The following is a 25,807-nucleotide window of genomic DNA, read 5'->3' as shown; positions in this document are numbered from 1 at the left end:
TGCAGAAGTCCTTAGCTCAGGTTCTATGATCCAGGAAACGTGCGCTCGGACAGTGTTAGAACCAGCACGAACCACTGAGCCATCTCCCCTCTTGCAGAAGTCCATTTTGTGCTGAAGTTAACAGTAATGATAAAAAGCAATAGTAATGGTAATAATACAAAGTAAACTCGAATAGTGCTTATCATATTCCAGGCAGTGATACAGGTGCTTTGCATGCATTAACTCAATCTGCCCTCATGAAGGCCCTATGGAGCGGGTGCTATTCTTATCTCCTTTTTCATAGACAAGGACACTGAGGACACAGACAGCTTAAGTGACTTGCTCAAGGTCACACAGCAATCTGATGGCAGTCAGCCTGGTTTGCTCCTATTTTTGCCTTACTAACCTGGACTTTAGTACTCAGTTTCCTCATTTAAAACTGAAATTAGGGGCTTCCCTGGTGGTGCAGTGGTTGAGAGTCCGCCTGCCGATGCAGGGGACACGGGTTCGTGCCCCGGTCCAGGAAGATCCCACATGCCGCTGAGCGGCTGGGCCCGTGAGCCATGGCGCTGAGCCTGCACGTCCGGAGCCTGTGCTCCGCAGCGGGAGAGGCCACAACAGTGAGAGGCCCGTGTACCGAAAAAAAAAAAAGAGGGGCCCTCTTGACCTCAAAGTTTGTTAATAAGTTTATTAGATATGATGAGTGAGAGGCTTTGTACAGCCACTAAATTGACTTAAATCCAATAAGGATCCCAAAGGAAAAATTCTTCTTTATGAAAAGAAAGATAGGGTAGGGGTGAAGGGTAAGCTGAGACGAAGTGAGAGAGTGGCATGGACTTATGTATACTACCAAATGTAAAATAGATAGCTAGAGGGATAGCAGCCACATAGCACAGGGAGATCAGCTCGGTGCTTTGTGACCACCTAGAGGGGTGGGATAGGGAGGGCGGGAGGGAGACGCAAGACGGAGGGGATATGGGGATATATGTACACATATAGCTGATTCACTCTGTTATACAGCAGAAACTAACACACCATTCTAAAGCAATTATACTCCAATACAGATGTTAAAAAAATAAAAATAAAAGAAAGATAACTAACATTGCTATACACTGCGGTCAAACTTCTAAAAATAATATCCTTCAGTGTTAACTGAGTACTCAATTTTTTATGGCCAAGAATAGAATATGCATGCATTGTGATGGGTCTTTAGGAGAAGAAGCTAACTGCACTTAAATTTATAGAAACACCCTTTATTCTGGCTAATAAATTATGTTAAGTGATATAAACTTTTTTCTTACTAAGGGAGATTTAGAACACCAATGATTCAGTAGGTGAGCAATATATGAACAAGATAAATATTTTTCCAGGATAATCTCTATTAAAATGACTTTAAGAAAAAAATTCTTTCACTGGCTCAGAATAGTAAATAAAGATTTTTTTATTGAGCACAATGTTGCTTTTGATAAGAACACATGTTGATCAAGAATCTATAGATAGGATTTCCCTGGTGGCGCAGTGGTTAAGAATCTGCCTGCCAAAGCAGGGGACGGGGTTCGAGCCCTGGTCCGGGAAGATCCCATGTGCTGCGGAGCAACTAAGCCCGTGCGCCACAACTACCGAGCCTGCGTTCTAGAGCCCGCCAGCCACAACTACTGAGCCTGTGCTCTAGAGCCCGCGAGCCACAACTACTGAGTCTGTGTGTCACAACTACTGAAGCCTGCACGCCTAGAGCCTGTGCTCCACAACAAGAGAAGCCACCGCAATGAGAAGCCCACGCACCGCAACAAAGAGTAGCCCCCGCTCGCCGCAACTAGAGAAAGCCCGTGTGCAGCAATGAAGACCCAACGCAGCCAAAAATAAATTTATAAAGAAAAAGAACTTACAGATATTAATTCGAGGGCTTTAATAGAATCATTTCTACTCTTGCTTCTTTCTTTCTTAACACTGTTCTTCCCATCTTATGATGGCCATCCCATTTAACTAGAAGAAACTGTGTTCTCACATACAGACTTTATCATTAAAATTCTGTCCAGCTGTGTAAAATTCTATGATTCCTTTTTTTCACTGTCCTCCAAAGGAATTGGCAAACAACCTCCATTAGTGTGAGTTTAGGCAGCACCGAAAGTATTTTCACTGATAACCCATGAATTTCACCTATGAAAAGAATGAAACTGGCAAACATACATGTGTAAACTCCAGACATTTCTCCAGTGCCAAAGAGCTCTCAAGTTTTGCCTTAACTTCTGGGAAACACAGCAAAATCTGAATTTTTTACTCATCTATATAATTACCGAAAAAATTTGTTGAGACAGAAGAGTACCATGGAAGGTATGTGATTTGTGAGTCAAACAGCTTGAATTCTGATGCTCCTTATGCTGAAACAAGTTACTTATAGCTCTTTAAAGTCTCTGTTCTAATGTGTAAAGTGGAGGTAATACTATTAAAGTAAGGAATTGTAAGAATTTAAGTGATATAAAGTGAGTAGCTTAGAGCTTGGGCTATAGTAGATGTTGAAATCATGTCAGTTCCGGCTATGCTGTTAGCTATTCTAAGAGCTACAAGTCCTCTGTCCAAAGTCCATGTATCAGTATCAGAACTCAGTCCCCTCTCGAGTACAGCAATTAGCAGCCAGAGTAGTATTCTGGGGGTGGTCTATTTGTTTCCCACTATAGAAAACACTGCTGCAAATGTCTGAAAACAAAATGGATTAAGCTAATGCAGGTGCCCATTTCCCACTGCAAACATGGAACTGCTTAATAAATTGTAATCATTTTTTGAAAATACTTAGTCAAGGATAAAAACAGAGGCAGCAGCAACAAAAACAATAATGAGGAAAGGCTTCCAGCTTCCAAGAGTAAAGAAATAAAGTCAGGTGGGTATACTAGAACTAAAGCTAAAGGGACCCAAAGGGCTTTTTTTTTTTTTAGTTTTTACTGAAGTATAGTTGCTTTACAATGTTGTGTTAGTTTCTGCTGTACAGCAAAGTGAATCAGCTATACATATACACATATCCCCTCTTTTTGGGATTTCCTTCCCATGTAGGTCACCACAGAGCACTGAGTAGAGTTCCCTGTGCCCTACAGTAGGTTCTCATTAGTTATCTATTTTGTACATAGTGTCAATATCAGCTTTGCCCAAAGGGTTTTGATCGTGGATAAAGGGTCTGGGATTACTTTTCTGTCCCCAGGTGACTGTTAGGAGACATGATCCCAGGACTATGGGAGGCAGGGGCCTAAAGGTGGGACTTCTACAAAAACACGGAGCCTCAAAGAGCTGCACTGGAAAGAAACTGCATAAACTGTGGAAACCACAAAATAAGAAACTTTATATGAAAATTATCTGGGGGTTTCCCTGGTGGCGCAGTGGTTGAGAGTCCGCCTGCCGATGCAGGGGACATGGGTTCGTACCCTGGTCCGGGAAGATCCCACATGCCGCGGAGCGGCTGGGCCCGTGAGCCATGGCCGCTGAGAGAGGCCGCAACAGTGAGAGGCCCGCGTACCGCAAAAAAAAAAAAAGAAAAGAAAAAATTATCTGGGATCACAACTTCCAGCTTTCAGTAATAGAGGTGTAGCTCCTATTAGGTCAGCCATCCCACAGGTGATGACTATAAATTCTGGACAAAATGTATAAAATAGCTGACTGAAGAACAATCAGAAAAGCAAGCAGAAACCGGAAAGGAATCAACATTTGGAAGAAAGTAATGGCACTGTTTTTGTCTCAGGGCACACCTAGTCCATGCCAAGTGGGGTGCCTAAAACTCAGAAAGAAAATCCATAATTGTACTGGCTTGAAGACCCAGGGAACAGTTTCAGTGGCAATTACAACAGCTTAAAAGTAAATTGGGAAATCCTGGAAAGGAGAGAGCCACACAAAGGGAGCACCAAGTTGTGCTTAGGCTGATCCTTGAACCATGTAGGAATGGGATACACTCCAAAGCACTCAGATAGTACTAAAATGACCTCAGCAGAGATTTTTGCTACTGCCCACCACAGGAAATATAGAGTTTGAAGTATGAGTCCAACCAAGTTAAGTGCCTCCTAAAACAAACAAATAAATGAACTCTTGAATAGAACATAACTGAATCCAAAGTCTCTAGAATATATGTTACAATATCATCTAAACTTATTTGACATAGAAGAAACAGGAAAATGTGATCCATTTTGAGGAGAAAAGTCCATCAGTGGAGGCCCATCCTGAGATGTAGAAATTAACTGACAAAGATTTTAAGGCAAATATTATAACATGCTCAAGTATGTAAAGGAAAATATGTTTCTGATGAATGAGCAAGTAGAAAATCTCAGCAGAAAAAAAGGAAAATCCACTGGATGGGCTTAACATCAAAATGGCAATGACAGAGTCAGTGAACTTGAAGACAGATCCACAGAAATTATCCAAAGTGAAGAACAAATAAAGGGGTAGAAAGATTTCTAAAAGACGAACAGAGCCTCAGTGACCTATGTGATGATATCAAAAGATCTAACATTCACATAATTTGAGTTCAAGAGAGAAAATGAGGGGAAAAAAGGCTGAAATAATGGCTAAAAAAGTTATCAAGTTTGGTGAAAGACAGACATAGAGATCAAACTTGTAGTTGCCAATGCGGAGAGCAGGAGGGAGAGGGATGGACTGGGAATTTGGGGTTGGTAGATGCAAACTACTACATTTAGAATGGATGAACAGCAAGGTCCTACTGTAGAGCACAGGGAACTATATCCAGTCTCCTGGGATAAACCATAATGGAAAAGGATATTACAAAAAGAAGGTGTATGTGTGTAAAACTGAGTCACTTCGCTGTACAGCAGAGATTGGCACATCATTGTAAACCAACTATACTTCAATAAAAAAAATTTGCTGAAAGAAATAAATTTACAGACAGAAGAAGTTTGGTGAATCTCAAGCAGGAATAAATGCAATGAAAAGCACACCTAGGGATATTAAAGTCAAGCTGCTGAAGTATAAAGAAAGAAAATCTTAAAAGCGGCCTGAGAAAAATGTCCTGTTAATATTCAGAAAAACCAAATTAATGACATTAAACTATCATTAGAAACAGAGTCCATAAGACAGTGAAACAACATCCTGAAATTCAATAAATATGGAACTGAATAAATGAGTATATGTTGCTTTCCCCAAGCTAATCTACTAATTCAAATTCCAAAGAATTTCTCACAGAACTTGACAATATGATCCTAACTTCATAACAGAAAATAACTAAGAATAAGCAGATAAGTCTTATCCAACCAGATCAAGAATATTATAAGCTAGAGAAATTAAAATAGTACAGTACTGGCACAGAAACAGACAACTAGAACCAAACAGAGAACCCAAAACAAACCTATGTATACATGGGTTCTTGGTGTATGATAAAACTGGCATGAAAAAAAGTTAGTGAAGAAAGAATGAACTCTTCAATAAACAATGCTGAGACCACTGGAAATTCATAAAGAAATATAATTGGAAAGTTATAAACAAATAGAAAATAAAATTAGTTCCCTAGCTCACAGTTTCCATAAGAACTTCCATGTGGATTAAAGTCATAAAAAGTATTATAAAGATGTAAACCTTTGCAATAAAATACAGAAGTATGTCTTTAAGACTTCAGGGTCAGGGATGAATCTTAAGACATAAAAAGCACAAACCTTAAAGGAAAAGGTAATAAATTCAACTACACTAAAATTTAAAATTGCTAGGCAAATGGCAAAATTAAAAGACAAGCCCAGATTTGGAGAACACACACATAGAATATATAAAGAATTATAATTATAGAAGAAGATCCAAAACAATAGAAAATAGGCCTGGCGATACATAGGCAATTCACAAAAGATAAATTCTGAATTTCCAGTAAACCTTTAACATTCTCAACCTTTCCAGTAATCAGAGAAGTAATATTAAAACAACAATAAGATACTTTTTCAAATCCAATGGATTAGTAAAATTTTTGCAAGTCTAAAATTAAAATGTATTGGTAAGGTACTAGGCCTCTCATTCACTCCTTGGTAGAAGTATGAATTGAAATAACCTTTTGGAAAGCAATTTGGTAGTATCTAATAAACTTGAAGATGGTATAACCTACCGCCCAGCAATTCTTCCTCTAAGTATATTCACAAAGAACTCATCCATGGGAGTATAAGAAAACATATATGAATGGGCACTGAGGCAGTGTTCATAGTAAAGGAAACTCCACAATCAAAATGTTCATTCATCAGAGAATGGATAATTGGATTATATTTTTAATAAGATACTATACAGCAGAGAAAATAAGTGGATCAGAACTACATGTATCAACATGAATAAATCTCAACACAAAGTTTGGTGAAAAAAAAGTCAGCTTACAGTTTGTATTTAGAATTAAAAAAACAAACAAAACAATCCTGTATGTTGTCTATTAACATAAACATATGTAGAAGTATGACAGAAAAAGTAATCAAGGAAATAATATACGACAACTTCAGAAGCGTGGTTACCTTTACGGAAAGAGGGTGGGTACCCTCTAATTATGCAATTAGGATGGGGTACAAAGAGGACTTAATATATCAGAAAGAAAATATAACATTTTCTTTCAATCTGGGTGGTATAGGTACATAGGGTTTTTTTCCCTAAATATTCCTCTCTATTTTTGAAATATTTCATTTAAAACAAACAATCGAAGAAAAAAAAAAAAGCTGCCAAATGTGACACTTTGCTAATATCCTTAAATCCAATCGTGGTTAATGACTTTTGCATTCCTTGCAAACAAATAAAATTCACTATTCTTTCTCAATTCAGCCAATACTTGTGACCCACTAACAGGGCAATATGCAAGATACTTTGAACTGTTTTGTCCCCCACTGTCCCTCGCCCACCCATGGAAAGCATATTTGTAGACTCCAACCTGATTCCCCTTACAGTCAACAGTTATCATCCCCAATTGCTGGCATGCTTAGGAATTAGTTCAACATTCAGTAGAAACATGAAGTTAAACAGGCCCATACTGGAACTGAAAGTAAACTTGACCTCTTTTGAGACAACGAAATTAACCTTCCAAATAGGGCCTTGATGCTCCATGGCTCTTGTCTATAAAGTTGGGGTGTCCACTATTAATGGTAGTGATGCTCAGGTAAGGGGAAAACAGTCATCAAAACTGAAGTTCTGTTTGAGTTTTCCTTCCTGGAGGAGCTATTAAAATTGCTTCAATTAAACTTTTAAAACAAGGAAGCCTTAATAAATTCATTTGAAAATTTCCCCTCCTTAGCACCGGGTATCTAACTCTCCAAATTAGGTAGTCCCTTTCTTTATTCTAAGAATCTAAGCATTTAAAATATAGTGAAACTCATTTCACAAGTACTTCAAAAATATATAAGTACAGATAATAATAATTATTAAAATTATAACCAACATATAGCCTTTTCCTTCTTTTAACACATTCCCCTAGACTTGATCTCATTTGAGCTTCAGAATACCCTAGACAGGAGGCATTCTTTCCTTTTCTTTTTTTTTTTTGCAATTAAAAAAAATTATTTATTTGGCTGCACCAAGTCTTAGCTGCAGCATGCAGGATCTAGTTCCCTGACCAGGGATAAAACACGGGCCCCCTGCATTGGGTGTGCAGAGTCTTAACTGCTGGACCACCAGGGAAGTCCCCAGGAGGCATTACTTTCATCTCCACAGCACAGGTGAGTGAACGCAACTCAAGAGAACACAGGCGCTGTGCCCGGTCATTCAGCGACAGTGTGCAGTGGGCCAGGGCTCAAACTCGAGTCCCAGCGAAATGACAAGAGAACAGGTATTTCAGACTGAAAGCAGATATGGAGGAGCCTTCCTATTAGGAAAACACCTGAGTCACTGGCCCAGCTACCACCTGGATTCTAGCTGAGACAGTGTCGTGGACTCATATGACTACCTGAGTTTGAATCTCCATTCTACCACTTACCAGCTGTGTAACCCTACATGAGTAACTTACCCTCTCAGTGCTTCACTTTTCCAGTCTAGAAAATGGGGAGAGTAGTAATGCCTACCACACTGGATTGTTCTGAGGATTAAATCAGTCAACATATAAAATGCTAAAAATAACATCTGGCCCAAAGTCGTGCTATGTACATGTGAGTTGCTATTATAAGCTGGCCTTCTTACTTTTAAAAAGTAAAACAAGGTGAATAATGAAGTCAAGAAGTTCCTCGAGACTCTAAGAAATAATACTTGTGAGTCCATTGCCCTGTTTAAATTCTACTGGTGGTAGCAGTTTTTGATAAGCCATTTGGAAAAAGAGTATTTCTTTTAGAAATACTTAAGAATCTTAAGAAATTAAGATTTCTTAAGCAGAATAGGTAATATCTCCCTCTCTTTCAACAGACAACTTTCTTAGATTTGTTCATTTTACACTTCTTGACTTAAGATCCATGTTTCTCCCTAGACCTAGTCTTATAATATTTATAATGCTCCTCGAAAAAGTATGTATATTACGAACTTACTATTCCCTATTACATAGTTTCACTCACAAAGCATTTATAGGAAATTCTTAGCAACCTTATATCATAGTATTACAGAAAGTGATAACCAACCATCTGCATATTATTTCAAGATTTCACACTCATTAGTTCACCCTTTTAACGTCATGACCAACAGTCATTCCTATATAGATATGTGGCTGGAAAGGGTACTTGTGAAGATGTTGTTCCTTGACTCAAAAACCTACAAAGTTGGCCTCCTCGAGTCTCCTCACTCCCTGCCACCTAAACAAACACACACCACAGCTCAAGCTCACTATTACAGCATTCAAGGCACTTTGTGAACTGACCTCAAAATGCCTTTACAGCCCAACCTCCTACTCCAGTTCCAGTCATTCACTCCTGCCTAGTCTAACAGGTCCTAGGGATTGAGGCCTCATCTGATCAGAAGACCTCTGGACCCAACTTATTTACCTCTGATCAGAAGACCTCTGGACCCAACCCAATTTACAGGACACGCAGAAGGCAGAGGGACACATTGAACTGTACCATGAGGTTACAATCAGCAAAATCCAGATTGTGGGCAACTCTCCAAGTCAAAAGCCCTGGGGTCTTCAACAAAAAAATTATAAGGAAAAGGATGCAAGAGAATCTGTAGATTAAAGGTGGCTCAAAATACATATCAAATAGAAAAATAATAAAATAGGCACGATTAAACTTTACTGTCTAGGGATGACACTCAGGTGATAAAACTATGAAGAAACACAAAGACAGCGATTGCTCTGGGAATCAGGGGGTTGGCACTGAGACGGGGCATGTGGAAGCAGCTTCTGGCGTGGCTGGCACGGGTCTGTTTCTTGACCTGAGTAGTGGTCATATGGGTGTCTGATTTATAATTATGCACCAACCTGTACATGTGGCCTTGGCCCTCCTCCCACCCATGCATCTTCTCCTGTCATTTAAATACCCACCTCCCCCACTTCTCTGCCTGAGAAGACCTTCCACATTGCCTTTTACTAAAACTCTCCTGGCTCTCCCCACCCATCCCCAGAAGACAGAGGTAGCCATCTCTCTTGACTCAGCTTCCCAGTACTTGGTTTCTAAGTGTTTGGTGGCACTTGCATCTCAGAGGTTTAGGAGCATGCCTCATTTCTTCTGTGATACTGGGGACAGGAAGCTGGATCATTCCCGCAGATTTACACCGTAAGCACCCTAAACTCTTTGCTGAGTGAAAAATGCTAGTCAATTAAAAGTTAGGTGAGAACTTTGAATCCATTGGGTTCACCCTGTCACAAGATCCCCATCTTCAGCCTCCAATCTATCCTCACTCACCCCTTTGGCTTACCTGCAACCAAGGTACAGGCCCTGAGTGCCCACCTGGGTTAAGAGCATGGGCCCTTGATCCTGGTTCTGCTCTTTATTAGTCTTTCTTTTTTAAAAAAATATTTACTTATTTGGCCACGCTGGGTCGCAGTTGTGGCACGCTGAGACACGTGGGATCTTTAGTTGCGGCGTGCAGGCTCCTAGTTGCGGCATGTGGGATCTAGTTCCCTGAGCAGGGATTGAACCCGGGCCTCCTGCAGTGGAAGCGTGGAGTCTTAACCACTGAACCATCAGGGAAGTCCCCCTTATTAGTCTTGTAACTACATTGTTTACTTACATTGCTTGAGTCTCTCTGAGCCTCAGTTTTCTCATCTGTAAAACAGGGCTAATCTTACTTAACAGGATGGTAGAATAGTGCATGTAAAGTAATTAACCCAGTATCTGACACAAAGTAAGATACTTAATACAGTCAAGATTATAAATATTACTGTTACTATTAGTATCATTAGTAAGAAAGGCATGTCAATCACCAAACACTGACACTCTAGCCAAGTGAAGTAAAAATGTAAAACCTAGTAACAGACATGTTTACGCAATGCCAGACAAACTGTGGGAGTAGAAAACTCCGTGTATTTGTCATTCCTTTGGTCTCCATCATACAAACCTAGCATTTTTTTGCTAAAGTGAAGTTATCTGTTTGTGTTTCTTTCACTCTTACTGAGCTGTGAGCTCCTTGGGACCCCAGGCTGACAATGTGTTACACTTGCGTCCAGCCTCTCCAATCACAACCCCATGGCTAGTTTCACTACGTGATCACAGCCCTTTTTCTTCCCTGGGCCTGGATACGGCCTCCTAATTCTTCTGACTTCTCTATTTCAGTGGCTTTAAACTCCTTGCCATCTCTGAAAGAAGTCAAGTCTGATCTGTCTCATATCTTTAGCATTTGTTGAGAAGAAATGAATTAAATGAACACAGTGAACTGCACCATCAGTGGGCACTATTTTACTCTGGGTGTGCATAAGTGAGTGTGTGTGTGTGTATGTGTGTCTGAGAAAAAACAGAAGCTAACGCAATCCAATTCAACAAACCTGTATGCCGCATGTATCTGATAACAGACACTGGGTAAGAAATGAGGATACAATCTTTAGACTGATGAAACTGATGGATACAAAACCTGGTCAGTGACATCTAGTACACGTGAGGATCTAGGTAATCATTTGGTTCCAACTCCTTTGATGCACTGAGAAGAAGAGGCCTGGGATCCCACAGAGGAAGCAGAGATGAGACTAGAACTCAGGCCTCCTTCATGCCCTGCATGCTCACACAAGTCTGTTTCCAGGGCAGATTCGTTCCTTACAATACAGCTCTGAACCACGTCGAAGTGTGTAAGGAGTACGACCTGACAGGCAGGATAAACCACTATTGTCTCAGCTGCAGGCGGACTCTGCTCAGTAGGTGTGGACCGGCTGCCGGCCTCACAGGGAATGAACTAGTTTGGTCCTCGCTCAAGGAACTGCCACTCCCATGAATGTCACTAAGGGACAGAGCTCTTCTACCGACACCTGACTCTGTGACACCCCTGATGGTCAGAAGCACATGGATTACATCAATGCTAACAAGAAATGGCAGATTGAAAGACAGGCCGCCAAATTTCGGTGAACTAACTGGAGAGAGGCAGCGTGTGCCAGCCGGACTGGCCAGCCATCCTGCCTTCCAGGCGTGCTGCTCTGCGGGTTTCTCAAGCGGCTCGGGATGATGTAATTCACTCAGTGGGTATTTATGGAGCAACTGCAGTGTGCTGAGCACCAAAATAGCTGGGGAAACAAAAGGACCTCACGTATTTTACTTCACTGTGAAAAGAACACTCTCGTTCCGCCCCACCTCACCCTGTGTGTTTACCTCCTTCCCCACCAAAACCCCAGAAGAGCGCCCCTCCTCCCACCTCTCCTGTCTCCCACCTGTGCTTCTCTCCAACCCTCCTCTCATCCCTCCATTAATCAACTCCCTTATCAACCTCTCCTGCTTCTGTGGTTTTTTCCTATTGCCACTTAAAATATTCTCAAGCATCTCAGTTACATGTATGTTCCACTCAACTTCTCACTTCTCTCTCCCTGTGACTTGAGTCAAGCTTTTGAAGGATTTATATTGCCCTGCTCAGCTAGACTGAACCAAACATGCTTCATGCTCTCTGACGTCTCAGCCTTCCAACAGGCTGCTCCCTCTGGAGTTTGCCTTCCTCCAATTTCTTTCTAGGCCTGATTAACTCTTTGTCATTCATTCTTTGTCCCAGGTGCCACCTCCTCCAGGAAGCCTCCTTGACCTTGCAGCCTGGTTCAGATGCCTCTCCTGAGTGCTTCTACAGCATCTAGGTGAGTCCATTGAGAACATTCTTTTCCACTTGGCCTCTGTCTCCTCTAGAAGACTCTCAATTCCCTGAAGGGAGAGGCCATCTCAAGATCCACAGTTCCTAGCGTCTACTGGGCTCTCAGTAACTGTCTGTGGACCAAATGAGCAATGAATGAATATAAGACTTGGAACAGCTCACAGTATGGGCAAAACAGATAATAACATGTGCATAAAGCTTTCCAGGTTACAAAGTATTTTCCACATATATATCTTATTTGATATTCCTAATCTTGCAGGGCAAACGGTATTATTTTTAACCCTCTTTTCAGCTGAAGAAGCAATGATCCAAAATGAGTAAGAGGTCTGATGAGGGTCATACTGTGTAAGTGGTAGATCTGAGATTCAAATTATGATCCTTGAACTTCACATTCCCGGCTTTCTCCACTCCCTGTGAGCTACCGTCTTCATAGTCAGATGTACACAAGACTATATAAACGTTCCTCATTGAAACCTGATATCTGGAAACTAGTCTGCTTGCCTTGCGCTTAACCAAACCGCTTACTAGAAGGAACAGAAATGAATTCTGGCCAATTTTAACAAAAGAAGTAAATCTAGAAAAGGAAGTAATATAGCCAGAACAACACAGATACCACTTTCATCTTCCTTTGGTGGGATGAATCAACATAAATGATTTAGGCACCATATCCTCCTGCCAAACCAGCAGAACATCTCAGATTCAGGGTTCGTGTTGAAATGGCTACAGACCTGTCCTGTGATCCACTCGTTATTAAAGCCAGGAAATCACCATCCTATCTGGTGGGACAGCAGTGAAGGCAATTTTTATCCAAGAACACCTTTGATACCCAGCAACTACTGCATCTCCCACAGGCGGTTAGCACCCCCTCAGCCCCTCCCAGGCCTCACACCCATTCATCCAGCTGAGGGCACATGATCTATCACCCTAACTCCCCTCTCACTGAAAAGCTCTACTCACTTACCCCATTGTCCTGTTGTAGTCACCTGGCAAGGCCCGGTCCAGGTCAATCCATCTATCTGCTTTCTTGGCCCCTACCCCAAGTTTTCTAAACATGGGTGTGGAAAAAGCATCCAAATGCATGGACTAGTGTTTATGGACCCCAGCCTCAGCTGGGCTACCCCGCCATCTCTCACTCCCTTTTCAAGGCCAACTTCTTAAGAAAGTTGTCTACTTGCTTCTTATATTTCTTCACTCTTCACTCATTCTTCAACCCACTACAACTGGCTTCCACCGCTACATTCTACTAGCCTTCACCAAAGTTCTTAACCGCCTGCATTTTGTGCAACCCAAAGGGCCCCTCCCCACTCTTATGTCACTTAACCTTTCATTGCTTGACTCCCTTCTTCTTAAGAGTCTCTTCTCTTGGCTTTCATGTTCCCACACTCCTCTAGATTTCCTCCTCTCTCTCTCACCACTGAGATGGAACCATCTTTCAGGCTGTTCTTCTTCTGCTCAGCATTTACGTGCTAGTATTTTTCAGGATCCTAGGGTCTTCCTTTCTGACTCTACTCACCTCTCAGGGTAATCTCTTTCATTCTAATGGTTATAATACATGCTGCTGTTTCCTTTCCTTGGTGTTGCTATGGCTCCCAGCTGATCCCACCATTGAGTACATTCCTTTCCACTTGCCCTCTGTCTCCCCTGGAAGACTGAGAGCTCCATGAAGGCAGGGGCCATCTCTGGATTCCCAGTCACTAGTATCTACTGGGCTCTCAGTAACTCTTGCCAGCCTTATTCTTCTTACTAAGCTTCAGATCTATAAACCCAGCTCCCTATGAACTTCCCTTTTCGGTGAACTTAATATTCTCGAAACAGAATTCATCATCTTCCAAATCCCAAAACATCTCCTTGTCCTGTGTTTCCTTCCTGCGTGAATTGGGAACACCATCTACCCGGCTGCAGAAACTGAATCCTGGAACTCACCCTCAGCAATTCTCTTTCCCTAACTCTCTATAGCCAACCAATTAATAAGTCCTGTCAAATTCTAAATACCTCTTCAGTCTAGCCACTATATTTTATCTCCATAACCATGGCAGGTTTGAGGAAATGAAAAAAGGTGCAGTGTAGCTGGGCATAGGGTTAAGGGCAGGTGATGTTAAGGCATTTAGACTTTATCTCCAAGTCCTCATCCACGACCTCTCACTCCCCACTCTCGATGCTGGAGGCCTGCAGCTAAAAAGTATTCAATGACAATAATTTGGGGCTGCCCAAAATGGGATTTTGTAGGATAAGTGACATCACTTTCGATGGTTATTTCTTTTATTACCCAGATAACCAATGGTGGTTTCCCAAATAAAAAAGATACCGGGGCTAAATGGAATACTGGCTCTGCTCTCTTTATAAAGTTACTGCAGACAACAATGATTTCCAGATGAGTCTCAGGTATATAAGTAATGCCTTCGTGGAACCACCAGAGTTCAGTTCTGCCACATTTGAGAAACAACGTAATATTTAAGGTAAACAAGCTAAACTGGATGTGCGTGGAGGGTGAGGGTTAGAGGAAGGAAGGATAGGAGGGAGGAGAAACAGGCCATGCCTAATGACACATGGGCATAGTTCACAGATGATCAATTCATCGTTAAAACAGCACTAATATAAAGTTAATAAAAAGCCACAAAGTAATCAGGAAGTACCTTAAGTTAGTAGTTTCTAAAAGTTCCTTGTTACTGTACATATATCTGCCCCGAACTGTCAGTACTAACCAAATTCATTAAAAGTATGGTAATATGGAGGGGGGTTGACACACACAGTAGAAAGAGAAAAGAAAAATATACTGGTAAGAATCTACAAAAACAACACTGTGAATATTAAAAACTTTTAAATTGTACCCTTTAAATGGGTGAAGATTATGGTTTGTAAATTATATCCCAATGAAGCTACTTTTTTAAAAATCTGCCAAGACACAGGAATAGTAAGCAGAGTGGCTTACTACTGATATAGTTGCTTACTATATCAATCAACATATATCAATACTCAAAAAAAATATATCGATACTCAAAGGAAGAGCAGGTAATTTTTCTTGATCCTATAGAGGAATAACAAGCAGCAAAGTCATTTTTACATTTATTTCTGTTACACATAACAAAAATAGACAAACTACTACTTACAACCAAAAAGACCAGGGGAAGAAAAGACATCGTCAAAACACTTAGAGAAAGCAATCTGTCAATTCCCACCTTGAATATTGCTTTAATTCCACTGTTTTCACTACCAGAAGACTCTGCTCAGTGAGATTATTATGTTTTCACAAACACAACAGTCTCATTGGGAAGTTTCTGCCAAACGAGTATCTTGCTAAGAAATTACAAAAGTATGTATCACAAAGAGAACTATTATAAGCTCAGAAAAAGCATGCAAGTCTCAACATCTAGAGAAACAATTAGATAAAGAAAAGACAAATTCTGGGTCAGTGATGATTTCCTTTTCAAGACAGGGTTCGAAAGAAAGGTACAAAAGATAGACGAAAAGTGGCAATACTCAGCACCTCATAAGCACACACGCGTTTGTGCTGGGTGCTTGTTGGGAAAGAAGCAGGGTGTAATTTTTTGAGTCTCTTAGAGAAACAAGTTAGTTCGTGCAAAGACAGAATCCTTTAGAAATCACTTCAAAAGGTAGATACCAAAGTGGAAGGCAGGTGTATGCTCAGAATATGATCCACCGGAATAGAAATTAACTATGCCCAGTCTCTGATCTCAGTTACACCTAACCAAGCAAAACAATCCGGCTGATACAAAACAAAACAAAAACCTATCCTTCAGTTTTTATCCTCAGAGATAACTCGCTCAAACCCAAGGAACCAAACGTAACTCACTTCTGGTTTTAAGTTAAAACATGTTGAATCCACTGTGACTCAGCACACGGGTTTCACTTACTTAAAGTTGTCTGAAACCAGGTTAGCTTTAATATGGTTATCCAACATGAGAAACAGCCAATGAATTAGGCACAGAATTAGGGAGGAAGAGTACTGGCCTCAGAGCCAGTTTTAGATCTAATCTCAACTTTGGGGACTCCCAAAAAACCCAATTCAATCTCTGTCGAAATTAAAGAGTTGTCTTTGAATTTTTACACACCTACATGCCAGGCATATGGTAGATGTTCAAGAAATGCTTTCTGAATTATCACTACGGATAGCTAACATTTAGCAAGCACTTATTAAGGAAGTACTTCATATGCATTATATCATTTAATGATTACAATAACCCTATGAAGTAGATTTTCATATTATCTGCATGTCACGAATTCAGAAACTGAGGTTTAGAGAGGCTAGTAATGTGCCCATGTGACTCAAGTGCTGAGTGGCAGACAGAGGACTGCAGGGCTCAGAGTTCTTAATCAATGTGCACTTACGCGCTACTGTCCCTCTGAACCCAACGGGGCACCGGCCAAGGTAATCGCAGTCCTTAATGAACATATGAGGCTCCTCCAATTTAATGTTTGTTTTATTGCTTGCTTTTTCCCACCACCTGTCTTCCTGGGAGTATTGACTGTAAAAACCTTGGGATCCTTGTTACTCAAAACGTGGTCCGTTGAGCATAGACATCACCCTGAAACTTTCTGGGAATGCAGAATCTTAGCCGTATCCCAGAAACAGAATCTGTGTTTTAACAAGATACCTGGGTGATTCAGAGACATCTCAGTTTGAAAGGCACTGGTTTAGACTAGCTCCAGCATGACACACATTATATGACAGGAGGAAAGAAGCTCTGAGAAGGAAAATACAACAGAAATGTTATAGTCGGGGAGAACAAAACCAGCTTGCTATGGCTGTGTCAGGACCTTAATTCACCTAGATATATGCACACAGATATTTATAAAGGACCTATAAAGATGCCTAGGGAGTTGATGATAGAGACAATGGCTGAATCTATAGGGAGTATAACTATAGTTCCACGCCTTCTAAAATCTCCAAACCTGTGTCTTTAGAAGCACGTATCATGTAGCAAATAAAAATACATTAAGTCTTTGGCAAATACTGAATCTCTCATGATGTGAAGGGTAGAGCTGTGTTATGGACTGATAAGCTCAAGACTTGTATGATATCACCACCTTCGTTCACAATCCAGGAGTCACTTCTTAACAAGGCAACTTTATCCTTTTGAACGTTAACACGTTTTTTGAGCCCAACACCGAAGTCAACTTAAATTTGAGTTTAAACTTGATTTAACTTTGAGCTATTTCAATATGGTTTATGGTTTTCTTTTTAAATCACATACCTACATTTCTAGTCAGAAAGTGGCCTACATTTTTAGCCAAGAAGTGCAGGACAGCAACTGTCCTCTCACAAAAGATATGAGTTATGTTGTGCTATGAATCAGAATCTAAAGAAGCATCTGAAGGACTTAATTTTTGCTCACTATTTCTTACCCATTTAAACGGAGTTATAAAACCCCAATAACTCCACATATAAAAGCTATGCATATAAGTAGAAGTTATCTTAGTGGGAAGTGAGACGTACAGTTGACCTTTTTCTTTATTCCTACTTTTAAAATAAAAAATAAATTACATTCTTTTCCAGTCGCAATTCTGTGCTTCCCAGAGCTAAGAGACTGCCCTGCACACAGGTGGAAATCCATTCTCTTCTTCATTTCTATCCTTTTAGCCATTTGAAATCTACTAGGCAGGTTCTTCTCCTTAAAGCCTTCAACTATATATTCTTGACACTTTCTACATCCTCCCTGTCTTCATCTAGGGAGAACTAGAACAATTAGAATGGATTACTTGCTAATTAATCATCCAGATATCTCCTAGAAGGCTTGCTTTCACCACAATGCATCAAAAACAAGAACTGCTTTTAATTCTCAACCCATTAATTCTGTTACCATCATAAATTGTCCTTGGGATTCAGAGATTTTCTACAGGCTGCATCAAATAACGCAGGGTATTACAATAAAGGCAAGGGGAGGACTTGGGTATGCTCAGAGCCAGAGGGCAAGCAGAAAGACAGCAAAGTCTAGGGCTGTGCGGCCCCCAAGGATTCGGACTCAGAGTTGAGTCCAGAGGCCATGGAAACAGGAAGGCACATATTAACTACAAAGAAGCACTGAAGGGGCCTGAGTCAGCCTACGGTGGGGGCTCAGGGGCCTGAGGAGTCCCACGAGAGAATCAAATATACACATAAGTTTCCCACAACAGACCCAAATTCCCATTCTCAATGAGGCCACTGATGTACTATATTGAAAACCAGCTACAACTGTGCTAAACCAACCTCATAGCTGGTGGCATTGTTAATGAATGCACCAGTTTTGGGCATAATTTAGTAATATGTTTGTAGAGTCACAAAATACTTATAGTCTTTGATCTGGTAACCACACTCTAAAAATACGGACGTATGGAAAGCTGTTCACTGCCAAGGACAAGTGCAGACATCTGCATTTAGGTTTAAACACAAGTGCAGGCTGGGATTACCCGGATTGGCAGCCGTTTTGTGAAAAAGCCCCAGGGATTCAGGATGAACCAACTTCACTTTAGGGCTCCTTAGGAGGGAGTAGCAAGAATGGTGGGAGCATACACCGAAGTCAGCAGAGCTGGGTCTGAATCGGTTCTCCCTTCTACAGACCGTAGCAAGTCACTCAAATCCTTAAGCTTGGGCTCCGCATCTGCAGAATGAAGATATATTTCCTTGATTCTAAGATGTGCTTTCTGTCCCCCTTCCCCCAACACGCATTTTAACTTTTCTGAAACGGGCAGGACTATTGCATTTTATGTCTCTGTTTAATATGATGGCATTTTCCTTCCTCTACTTCTCCCTGAAAAGCTGAAATTTAATTGATGGTGTATCTTGCCATTAACAGTGTCTTAGAATCAAGGAAATACAGTAGTAATACTGACCTCAGTACTGCTGTGAAGATTAAATAACATCACATATATAAGGCACTTTGGCACGTTGCCTTGAAAATAGTGACTGTCCCCCCAAAATGGCACATGTTAACATTATTTTTTAAGAACCGATGCATCGGTTAGGTTAGGATACATCATCATAAGAGCAGTACCCAGGAAAGCAGCCAATAATCCCAGCTGCTGGTCAGGCTACACTTGGAGAACTGTATTCAGTCTGAGGGCCACAGAAAAACAAAGGCAAACCAGGGATACTCAGAGAATGAGGGACCAGGCTGGAGAAGTCTGAAAACCATGATATTATGAGGAATGGTTGAAATAAGCTGGAATTTTTAGGCTGCACAAAAATGAGAAGCCTTTTGAACGTATCAAGACCTGTGGGTGTAAGTAGATGTTTCCTCTGTGGTTCCAGCGGACAGAGCTGCAACACAGGGATGGATATTCCAGACAGGCCCACGTCACATCAGCATAAAGGAGAACTTTCTAACACTTTGAGCTCTCTAGGAGCGAAAGAGCCCTGGTGAATGGAGAGCTTCCTAAAACAGGAAGTGCTCCGTCAGCGCCTGGATGGCGCCGTGTCAGCATTTGCCAGAAGACCCTCCTTTTTGGTCTCAGAGGCTGCACCCTGTGTCCACTTCAGCTTTAGAATACCACGCCTGCGTCTTCCTCCTCCAAACCCAGGCCAGACCTCAGGGGACCACTCTGAGCAGAGGTGGCCCCCTTGGCCTCCACGAGCTAGGGCTCTACCGTCTAGGGAAAAGCTAGCACAAAACCATGAAACTGGCAGAAAGTGAAGGGAGGAGGGGACGGATTCACTGGGGTGTCTAATATTGTAGCAATTCACATGGGAGGTAAAGATGAGGTTTGGATGAAGACTGACAGATTCAAACTGAGGCGGCAAGAGGAAGTACCAGCGCCTGACCTACTCCATGTAGAATGTTTTTGTTCGGCCCCAAATGATTCCATTTAAGGGCAGACCAGTTTTACAAATGACAGCAAAGCCTTGCTGAGATCCACATTCTTTCCTTCAGATGTAGGCCAGCTCCCTTCTTGCGCCAGTTACATACTCCTTCTTAAATTAACCCTCTATCCATGCTTTAGGAAATAACCTTTATCCGTACTCTATGAAAAACTGCTAAGATGCCAGATTAAAACAGAAGCATAACTTTGGACTGTGTCTTCTTATCAACATTTATGAACACTGGTATTACGTTTACTATGAACTTTGTGATTCAACTACATTGTCAATGTTGCAAATGTTATCTAAATCTCTCTGAGTAGAAGGTACTATGTGAATGGGAAACGGGGGTGCCTACGAGAGTGTACACTTCAGTTTAATGTATATAAGTCCATTCTTTAAAAAAGAACTATTTATAAAGAAACTGGTTGCCTGGAGTAGACAAGTTTACTTCATAATTATATAGTTTTGGATTCACTTTGGGTTCTAATTCTAGCTTAGCTCATGGTAAGTGCTTAATAAATAGTGACTATCCATATTGTAAGATGGTGAACTCACCTTCACACTGTGAGTTCCAACACCAAGCTGTCATCTCTGGCTCTGTCTCATGCGCGGGGTATGAAGGTAGACCAGAGACCACCAAGGTCCCTCCCAGGTCCCAGCCTGGGGCTTCATTTCAGTGTCTCTGCCCATTTCTGATCTGGCAATATTCCCTCAGCTCACTAGGAAGGACACTGAAGAAATATCCATTCATAACCCGCTATATAAATGTTAGCTCTCATTACTACTGTTATTATTATTTCCTCTGATACTGTCCTTCTACTAACTTTATCATCCCTGCTTTTGTTTTATTCCTGTGTGTGTGTGTGTGTGTGTGTGTGTGTGTGTGTGTTTAATGGTATGTAAATATTCTTGCAAGCCAACTCAAATCCTCAGTAGTAGACAGATGAAGTCAGAAAGAATGAAATAAAATAACTCCTACAGTTTATTATAAATGACACTAATAACAATAGGTAACATTCACTTAACACTCATGCATCAGGCACTGCGGGAGGTGTTATATATACATTATTTCATTTAATACTCATTAGAACCCTAAAAGGTAAGTACTAGTATTATGATCCTCATTTTACAGATAAGGAAATTGAGTCTTAGAAAAGTCAAGTAAGTCACTCAAGGTCCCATCTAATAAGCTGTGGTCTAACCTAACAATTTTGCAGCACAGCTTACAACAATCTCATATTAATGGATATGTACTCCCATATATTTTTAAAATTTGAATACTGAATATTTTTTATTTCAATCTTGAATACAGGGACTCTAGAACAAAAATAAGCCACTTAATCTAGTAAATAGGCGACAACACTGAGTTCATTTGGTCTCAATCTCACAGTTCAAGACACTGTTGAGAAGAAAGGGCCCACAGAGTAACCAGGTCATGTTCGCCTAAGTGGTCTTTGAGCATCAGATTAAAATTTCTAGCTTTCTCATCCAGTGTATGATTTCACTCAATGTTCAGAATGGGCAAATCTAGAGGCAGGAAGTTAGAACAGTGGTTGCCTAGGGCTGGGTAAGGAAGAGAGGGGAGTAGGGAGAGTGGGTACAAGGTCTCCTTTAGGGGGTACCAAAATGTTCTAAAATTAGATTATGGTGATGGTTACACAACTCTGTAAATACGCTAAAGAATACAGAATTGTACGCTTTGAAGGGGTTAACTTTGTGATGTGTAAATTATACAATAACAATAAAGTTGTTAAAAAATAATTCCCTTGCCTGCGCTTCTAGAGCTTGTGCTCTGCAATGGGAGAGGCCACAACAGTGAGAGGCCCGTGTACCGCAAAAAAATAAAAAATAATTCCCAGGGTTCAGTATCCAGTGATCTCTAGTCACTCCTTGTGGCTGCTGTCTTTCAGAACAAACATGGAAACCAGATGTGCGTTAAGTAAGCCTTTACCCAAGAACAAAATGTTCGAACAACAATGATGAGAATAAAGACCACGCCTGTGAAGCTGGTAAGTTTTCCTTGGAAGCCATAATGAGCCGTCAGCTTCTTTCTCCAATGTCATCAGGTAAGTGCTGAATGGTATTAGCTTCTGATTTTTACCAACCCAGGAAAAATGGAAAAATAATTTCATTCCTCATTACTAAAATGTTTGTAAGTGGACAGAATGAAATATTAAAACCAGCAGCAATAGGGGAATCAAAAGACCTCAAAAGGCCCCAAAAGACTCCAGTCAAGTCGACTAGAACCTTGTGACCTTGGGGACTCAATCATTCTGGGCTTTGGGGACCTCATCTGTAAAAGAAGGAGGAGGAAGAAGGAAGTCAACTACTCCAAGGTTCTCTTCCACCTTCATTATTCCAGTCAAATCATATCTTCTAAGGACTGTCTCACTATGTTGACTTGTCCCATTCTAAACATCAGCAACTGACCTTGGACCAATGAAGAGTTATCAAAACGTCTGGACACACTGGAAATCCATGGAAGTGTCTTTCCTGGATTGTTGTTTCAAGTATTTCAGTGAGCATCTTCCCACATCCCTTATTAAAAAAACTATATATCTTATAATTTAATCAGCTATAATGTCTGATTAAGATTTTAAACGTGGTGCCTAAAAATCAAAAGGCACTTTCCTAAAATAATGCGAAAATGCAGCAAAATAATTGCTCTCCAAAGTAAAAATATCCTCTCCTTTATAAAGACTGATCTTCCTCAACGCTAACCTGTCACTCCGAACCTATTTTAATTTTTATTATAAAAATAATAAATTCTTCTTAAAGGAAACCTTAAGTTTACAAACTATCTGAGGAAATTAAAAGCATTCTTAGAGTTACCACCTTAAATAGATTATGGGTGATGTTAACTTACTATTAAATTTTTGTATATCTTGCTTTTATTTTTCTCTCTCCATGAATAGTTTTTATGTTTTCAAATATAAGAGAATCATATTTTTAAATATTAATATGCAGAAAAGTATAAGGAGAAAATTAAAACTGCCAGAAATTCCCACCTTTAAAATAATCCCTAAACCCCAATTAACTTAAGGTGATCATCCATTCTGTTCTCTCCCTAAGCATAACACATACAGAGACAGGTATATTTTATTTTATTTTTATTTATTTATTTATTTAATTTATTTTTGGCTACGCTGGGTCTTTGTTGCTATGCACGGGCTTTCTCTAGTTGCGGCGAGTGGGGGCTACTCTTCTTCGCCGTGCGCGGGCTTCTCATTGCAGTGGCTTCTCTTGTTGCGGAGCACGGGCTCTAGGCACGTGGGCTCAGTAGTTGTGGCTCTCAGGCTCAGTAGTTGTGGCACACGGGCTTTGTTGCTCCGCGGCATGTGGGATCTTCCCGGACCAAGGTTTGAACCCGTGTCCCCTGCATTGGCAGGCAGATTTTTAACCACTTCACCACCAGGGAAGCCCCAGGACAGGTACATTTTAAACATAACCAAGTACGTGATGCACAAATAGTTTACTATCCAGTGTTTTATCTTAAATATCTATCATCACCATTTCCTCCAATTACAGTTTTTCTTAAGTAAAACTGTAGTAGTTGCATAATGATCCATTATGCAGTTTTCTTTTATTGTATATTTTGATTATTTCCAACTTTTCATGACAATAAATAACACTTCAATGAGTATTTCTGTAGTTAAAGCTTTTGCACTCCTACCTGGAAAATTCCAATCTATTGCCCTATTCCTTTTGTGATTTCCTCTATTGGTTTTAGGAAGAGAAAGTGCTTCCCCATCCAAATAATAAAACCGTTTGATTTCTTTCTTTCTTTCTTTTTTTAAAATATAACTCCTTAACCTATGGACTGTATTTTTACATATTTTTAAAGGTTCCAACCTAATTTGTCACATGTTTAAGTTTTGGCCCAATCTAGAGTAAGTTATTTGCCCCACATTTTCAAATGCACATTTATGTTTTTAAAGGAAATACATGTCTCATATTCCTGGTTCTCCACCAAGCCTCAGAAAGCCTTCAGGACTGACAAAATAATCAGAGCTTTGATTATCAGCAGGAAATCATACTGGGCAGGAAGGAAGAGGACACTCATACAGGCCAAATTAAAGCTAAACAATCAAAAGGTCCAAGTTCGAGCCTTAGTGGTTTTATCATTTTAGCCTTAAAAAGTCTCAAAAGTTCCAAGATTAGCTTGTGTAGTTAAAAGACAGTTTTCAACTGTGGGCTTATTCGCCACGTGGACTGGTCACCACCAATCTCAGTTACTGACCACGAGTAAGCTCTACATCCTGCCACTGGTCACTGGTTCTTGCCACTGGTCCCCAGCAGAACATGTGAGAAAGCAGAGTACAAGCTCACCCACACAAACACCCAGTAGGAAAAGGACACAAAGGACATGCCTTACTGGTTGACAGTGGGTCAACAGAAGCATCTTTGAGTAGGAAGCGCAGCACAGATATCAGTATTTACATGGTTGCTTCTCATTAATAATAAAGACTGGATTATATTTCCCAAAGACATCAACTCCTCGTACCATTTTTCCCCACCACAGCACCCCTCTGAGGCACAATACTACTACTGCTGACTAGCTGCTATGACTTGGGACAAATTATGTAACTTCCCTGGGACAGTTTCATCAACTGTAAAATGGGGATAATAAAGACAATTGACCCCTTAGGGTTGTTGTGAGGATTACATGAGAGGCTTAGAACAGAGACTGCCTTTAGGAAATGCTTTTTGCGTGTTAGTTTTTATTATTACTATTACCACTCCCTCTACTACTCCTGCCACAGGTACTAGTATCTTCAACCCCAGAAATGCCAGAAGGGCAAACTTAAATTAGCTTCTTCAGAAGGAACCAAGGAACTGGGGAAGTCTATGGTCAGATCAGCCCTGGGAGTAGAATCTGTCCTCAGCCTTTACAATCCCTCTGGGAAGTTAGTATGCACTGTCATTATTAAAATAGTTCATTTCTGCAGCGGGCAGCATCGCAGTCTCCCTTGCTTTCTGCCCCACTTTCTGATACGTAAACACAAGACCCTTGCACATCGGCACCTTCAGTGAGCAGGGTTAGGAGCAAGAACCCAGCGGGTTAGGCATGAAAAAGGCAGGGGGTGGCTGTACAAGATGACTCTGACAAGGCCAGAACCTGCAAATCAAGAACCGACAGCTCCCCAAACAGGCACCTCGAAGATGAAGACTGTGGGCAGGAAATGAGAGTGATCTGGGGTGTGAATGGAACCAGACAACAGGTGAACATTTATCATAAAGGTTCAGCAGTCAGAAAACCCACTCCTGACATCATGATTCCTCCTGGTTATTCATTTCTTTCCTCTAAGTCCTTACCTTCTACTGATTTAACCTTCCTGATGTTTCGAGTGGGGGCCAATTCATGTTGAAATAATGGATCCATCAACTATGTTCATAACCATCTGAGATTTATGAGGCATCAAGGGTACTTTTGACTGTTAACAAGAAAGCATGTTGGATAAAAATTAATCGGCTCAAAGCTTAACCTGATATGGAATGGGAAAAATGTCCGTCTCTACTTGATTTTAGCCAAAAAGCAGAGATGTCACAAAACTAAACCAGTCTGGCAAGATGAGAACAAAACTGCAATGTGTGTGCCAAGCCTGGAATCAGGAATAAGATTTGCCTCCATCCCAAATTACAGATTTTGAGCACTCTATTGTACAGTCTTTTTTTTTTTCCCCTCATGTTTGGAGGAAGCTTATTGTAATGAATATCCTTTGGGAAAACCCTAAAATCTGGTTTTTAAGGAGTTTCCCCTCTTACTCTATCCTTTGCCACAATGTTTATTTCTGTTTCTAATCAGTACTGTTCTGTTATCATCTGTAGAAGAAAAGGCTGCGAAGCACTTGGGAACACAGAAACTGAGACCTACCAGACCTAAATGAGCTTTAGGTGAGCTTT

General features: G+C 40.8%; 1 protein-coding gene across 3 annotated transcripts in view; it reads right to left on the bottom strand.

Moving 5' to 3' along the window:
• Positions 1-25,807, bottom strand: part of PLD1 (phospholipase D1) — a 198,693-nt gene that overhangs the window by 120,420 nt on the left and 52,466 nt on the right. The window contains exon 1 of one of the 3 annotated variants that reach the window (XM_029215547.1): positions 18,514-19,133. The exons of the other annotated variants lie outside the window; for them this stretch is intronic. The gene's annotated coding sequence lies outside the window, so the exon portion shown is untranslated. Of the gene's footprint in view, positions 1-18,513; positions 19,134-25,807 lie in introns of those variants that run through there. 3 annotated transcript variants of the gene reach the window in all.

Source organism: Monodon monoceros, unplaced genomic scaffold (genome assembly GCF_005190385.1).
Source record: "Monodon monoceros isolate NGI ecotype Baffin Bay Population unplaced genomic scaffold, NGI_Narwhal_1 Super_Scaffold_11, whole genome shotgun sequence".
Lineage (NCBI taxonomy): Eukaryota > Metazoa > Chordata > Mammalia > Artiodactyla > Monodontidae > Monodon > Monodon monoceros.
Note: the sequence above shows the minus strand (reverse complement) of the source record. Positions and strands in the feature narration are given on the sequence as shown.